We start from the raw sequence: 5,770 nt of genomic DNA, 5'->3' as shown, positions 1-5,770 counted from the left end.
CTGGGGGGTGATTTCTCGCTTTCTATCTCTCTGTCTCTCTGTCTGGTGAGCACATGTGCCCTATAGCGAAAACCTCTCCAAAAAAAAATTAATTAAAAAAAAAAAGAAATAGCAACAAATAAAATTTTAAAGTAAAATAGAAACTTCATGGAAAGGGGGAATTAAGTTAGTTTATTTTGGTGCAAAAAATTTTTTTTTAATTTATAAAAACAGAGGTTTATTCAGCTCACTGTTTGGAAGTTCAAGGTTCAGAATACACCTTGGCGGCTGTGGGGGGCACATTTCTTCTGGCAACATCACAACATGGCAGAGGATAAGAGGGCATGGCCTGTATTCCAGGCTGGTGCAAAAAAACTTTTAAGGATTATTTAATTTTGGGGGACCGGCAGGTGGCGTGGTGGTTAAGGGTGCTAGACTTCCACATGACTGACCACAGTTCAAGTCCTGGACCTGTCTGCTTGCTTTCTCGCTCACTTGCTCTCTCTCCCTCTCCACCCATTTCAAGTAAATAGATAAATAAAGTTAAATAAAATAATTCTTTCAAAAAATTCTTTCAGAAAATTCTTTAATTTTTTATTTATCATTATTTTTTTATTTTGCTCTAAGTCACATGTGCTCACCAGAGACAATGGGAAAGTGAGAAAGCAAGTCTCCAGGTCCAGGGCTCAAACCACAGTCCAGACCCTTAGCCACCACACCACCTACTAGTGGAAACATTTTTTAAATCTATGCATAGGTTTTTCATAATACACATTTCCTATGAACTTTTTTAAGATTCTTTGTATTGAATGCCTGGAATAGGGAATCTATACAAACAATTAGTTAGAATTGCTGGGGAAGTAAGGACTCTGAGATAGTGATGGGGGATAACAGCTAAAGGATATGGAGGTTTCTTTTTTTAAAAAAAAAAAAAAAAAAGAATTATTCATTTATTTTTTTTTACTCATTATTTTATCTTTTTAATTTGACCAGAGAGAGACAGAGGGGTACGGGGGAGAAGAAAAAGCAAGCTGCCAGGTCCGGTACTCAAACCACAGTCTGCCATGTGGGAGTCTAGCACCTCAACCACCACACGACTCACCAGCCCCAGAGGTTTCTTTCTTTCTTTCTTTTCCCAAGAATTATTATTTTTTTGAGGGACCAGCAGTTGGTGTAATGGCTACGTCACTGGACTCCCATGTAGTCGACCGCAGTTCGAGTCCCGGACCCAGTGGCTAAAACTCACGCTGGGCGCATGTGCATGCATGTCCAAGATCCTGAGAGGAAAATGGAAAAGAATGGATTGTGGCGTGGCCATCCCTCTTGGGGGGTGATTTCTCACCTTCTGTCTTTGTCTTTCTGGCAAGCGCACAAGCCCTATAGCAAAAACCTCTCAAAAAAAATATTATTTTACTTTTAACTTTATTTTATTTATTTATTTGATTGATTTTAATTTGACCAGAGACAGAGTGACAGTGAGAGAGAAAGAGAGAGAAAATGAGAAAGTAAGCCGCCAGGTCTGGTACTTAAACAGCAGTCGGCCATGGAGAGTCCGGCACCCTTAACCACCAGGCCACCTGTCAGCCCCCAGAGGTTTCTTTTTGAGGTGATGAAAACATTCCAAATGGGCTGTAGTGACAATTGCATATACCTGTAAATATAGCAAAAAAAAAAATGTAAAATATACACTTTACATTGATTAATTATATCTCAATAAAATTGTTCTTAAAAATAATTCTTGGTGGGAACCAGCAGTTAGCGTAATGGCTATGTCGCTGGACTCCCACGTAGTCGACCGCGGTTCGCGTCCCGGACCCGGTGGCTTAAAACTCACGCCGGGCGCGTGTGCGTGCGTGCCCAAGATCCCGAGAGGAGAATGGAGGAGAAGGGATTGCGGCGTGACCATCCCCCCTGGGGGGTGATTTCTCGCTTTCTGTCTCTATGTCTCTCTCTGTCTGTCTGGTGAGCGCACGCGCCCTACAGTGAAAATCTCTCAAAAAAAAAAAAAAAAAAAAACCAAAAAAACTCTTTGACTTTCAAGTCCATTTTAAAAAAAAATAATAATAATAATAATTCTTGGTGGAGGCAATTGGTGGCATGGCTGTTAAGGTGCTGGACTCCCACATGGTCGACCATAGTTCGAGTTCTAGACCTGGCGGGTTTCTTTCTCACTTTCCTTCTCTCTCTGTCTGTCTCTTTCTGGTGAATGTATGTTTACTATAGCAAACAAAATAATAATAATAATCAATAAAATGAAATAATAATTTTTTAATAATAGTAATTCTTGGGGTCAGCATATGGCATAACGGTTATTTCACTGAACTCCCACAGTCAACTGTGGTTATTGCAGTGTGGCCATCACCCAGTGCAGTGAATTCTCACTTTCTATCTTTGTCTCTCTGGCAAAAATCTCTATTAATAATAATAATAATTTCTTGGGCTGGCCCCACAGTCTAGTGGTTAAGGGAGTCAGAACCAACATGGTCGACGACAGTTCAGATCCAGGCCCCAGTGGCTTGAACAGCATATTGGGCACATGTGGATTCACGCATTAACAGGCTAAATGGAGAAGGGATTTCAGTGTGACCACCCCTCATGGAGGATGCTTTCTCACTCTCTCCCATTCCTTTCTGGTCAACACATGTGCCCCTACTAAGTGAAAAAATTATCTTTTTTTTTTTTGGAGAGAGATTTTTGCTATACAACATGTGAGCTCACTGGGGACACAGAAAGAAAGCAAGAGATCACCTCACGGGGGGATGGTCATGCTACAATTCCTTCTCCATTCTTCTCTGGGATTTTGGACACGCACATGCATGCTGGGTCTGGGACTTGACCCACAGTCAACCACATAGGAGTCCAACACCTTAACCACTATACCACCTGCTGGCCTTGAACAAATGATAATTCTTACAGAGCACTTTTACTGTGTGCCAGGCATTATGATAAAGCTCCTCACATGCATTAACCTATTGGTCACAACAGCCTTATTTATAGGCAGCACTTACTAAATTCCATGCATTTAATCCTCACAGCAACTCATTAATTAGATAATATCATGCCAATTTTACAAATAAACGGGGGGGGGGGGGGGGGAACGCATTTTTTTTAGGATGGGTGGGGGGGGGAGGCTAAGGTCACAAAGCTAGCAGAATCTAGAATCTAAGTCATAGATCAAAGCCTGGCTCCAAAGTCCCTGCTTTTCACTACTCCCTGTAACTATTTAGCAGCAACCATATGTAATATATATTTAATCAGAAACTGGAACTTAGGAGATTTAAGTAACTTGCCCAAGAGCATAAAAGCAATAGAGTAAAAGATGGATTTAATTTTTAGTCTTACTCCCTCTCAATGCAGGTGCATATTCTTAAGCACTCTATTCTTCATGAACACATACAGTGATTAAGGTAGTGACCCAAAAGGAGAAGCAATTATATCCCAATCTCCTTAATTTGACTGAACTTTCTTGTAGTTTTCTCGTTCTGTAAAATTCTCAGATTCTACAGAGTGGTTCTTATTCAACATGTCAAATTCCCTAAAAACCTTATCAAGGGACCAGCAGTTGGCATAATAGCTATGTCACTGGACTCCCATGTAGTCAACCGCAGTTTGAGTCTTGGCCCCAGTGGGTTAAACTCATGCCGGGCACATGTGCGTACATGCCCAGGATCCTGAGAGGAGAAAGGAGAAGGGATTGTGATTGCAGCGTGTCCTTCCCCTCGGAGGGGGATTTCTCACTTTCTGTCTCTCTGTCTCTATCTTTCTGGAGATCGCAAAAACCTCTCCCCCCCCAAAAAAAAAACCTTATCAAACAAAGGCAACAGACCATTTTCCTATCCCCAATACACAAACCCCAATTTTGTATCCCATTACCATTAAGAAGTCATAAATCCTACATTGAAGCTGATCTATGAATCCAATATTCTGAACCTATGCTCCAATTTTTTTTAAGAGAGTTTTGGCAGGACCAGTAGTAAGCGTAATGGCTATGTCACTGGACTCCCATGTAGTTGACCATGCTTCTAGCCCCAGACGTGGTGGCTTAAACTCACACCGGGTGCGTGTGTGTGCGTGCCCAAGATCCCGAGAGAAGAATGGAGGAGAAGGGATTGTGGTGTGGCTAAACCCCCCCCCCGCGGGGGGGTGTTTTCTCGCTTTCTGTCTCTGTCTTCCTGGCAAGCGCACGCGCCCTATAGCAAAAACCTCGCGCAAGCCCCCCTCCCCCCCAAAAGAGTTCTTGCTATAGGACCCATGTGCTCGCCAGAGACAGAGAAAGCAAGATATCACCCCTTGAAGGGTAGGGCCACACTGCAATCTCCTCTCCTCCATTCTCCTCTAGGTATTCTGGGCTGCAATCTCCTCTCCTCCATTCTCCACTAGGTATTCAGGGCAAGCACACACTCATGTCCAACAGAGTTTCAAGCCACCCGGTACAAGACTCAAACCATAGTCAGCCACACAGGAGTCCAGCACTTCAACCAACATGCCACCCACTGGCCCCTATGCTCCAAATTCTAAGTTCATTTATAAAATACTTGAGGAGCTGGCAGGTGGCGTGGCAGTTAAGGGCGCTGGACTCCCACATGGTCAAACCAGTTCAAGTCAACCTGGTTTGAGTCCCAGACCTGGCAACTTGCTTTCTCACTGCCCCTCCCTCTTCCCCCACCCTGTCAAATTAAAATAAATAAATGAATAAAGTTAAATTAAAAAAATAAAGTAATACTTGAATCAACAACATAATTCAGGAGCCTTTCACAAGTTCAGCTCATCTCCGCTGTTTATCTCCTTCTACCAGGAATCAGTTTTCTTGCCAGACCTACCCATCTGTGTGAGTTCTTTTCAACTTTGCTGAGGGCTCACGCCGGTGAATCACTCTTTACTTTTCAGGTTCAATTTGTTGTCATCAGACAAAAATGCTTCCCCTGTTAGCTGTTAGCTTCCTGTCACTCCACACTGCCTGGTCCCTCAGTCTCTTATTCAATGTATTCACAACAGAATAAATGAGTTCTGGGACCAGCAGGTGGTTTAATGGTTACATCCTTGGAGTTCCATATAGCCTACCACGGTGGGAGTCCAGGACCTAGTGGCTTAAAACTCAGCAGATTGCATGTGCCTGAGAGAAGAATGGAGAAGGGATTCTGGCATGGCCATCCCAACCCCCACCACGCTGTGATTTTTCACTTTTCTGTCTGTCTCCCCAGCAGGCATGTGCACCCTTTAGCAAAAATTCCCCCCCACCAAAAAAAAATTTAAAAAGGGAGAATAAATAAGTTCTACACACTGGAGTTACACAAATAATACCTTTTCTATTCTCAATAAACTTAGATATTGGTGGTGTGGAAGCATACAAGAGGAAATTAAGATGTAAAGTGAGAAGATGCATAGAGTTAGTCAATAAGAGATAAGGGCTCTTAAAAACCCAGCGGGTGGCATTGTGGTTAAGAGCCTTGTACTCCTACATGGCAGTTCGAGTCTCAGGCCTGGCTCACTTTCTCTTTTTCTCTCTCGCTTTGTCCCTCTCTGGTCAAATTAAAATAAATAAAGTTAAGCAAAATAATTCTTAATAAAAAAATAAAATAAAAGCCCGGCCAAAGGTTCATTTCTCAGGAAACTCACCTCATAATTCCCACCATAAGTTTTGAACAGTTAGCACAAGCTTGTCCTTCAGTTGTTTTATGTGTTTATAAACTGTCTCTAAAAATAGATGCACAATTCCCTCGGGACAGAGACCATAACAGATTTCTCTTTCTAATCTCAGAGGGCCACACTGCACCGCACGCATAGCAGGAAT

The 5,770-nt window shown here is 42.6% G+C and overlaps 1 protein-coding gene across 1 annotated transcript in view; it reads right to left on the bottom strand.

Moving 5' to 3' along the window:
• The window catches only part of MDN1 (midasin AAA ATPase 1), a 188,372-nt gene that overhangs the window by 181,908 nt on the left and 694 nt on the right, over positions 1 to 5,770 (bottom strand).

Source organism: Tupaia chinensis, unplaced genomic scaffold (assembly GCF_000334495.1).
Source record: "Tupaia chinensis unplaced genomic scaffold, TupChi_1.0 Scaffold000478_3, whole genome shotgun sequence".
Classification (NCBI taxonomy): Eukaryota; Metazoa; Chordata; class Mammalia; order Scandentia; family Tupaiidae; genus Tupaia; species Tupaia belangeri.
This window is presented reverse-complemented; position numbering and strand designations above follow the sequence as displayed.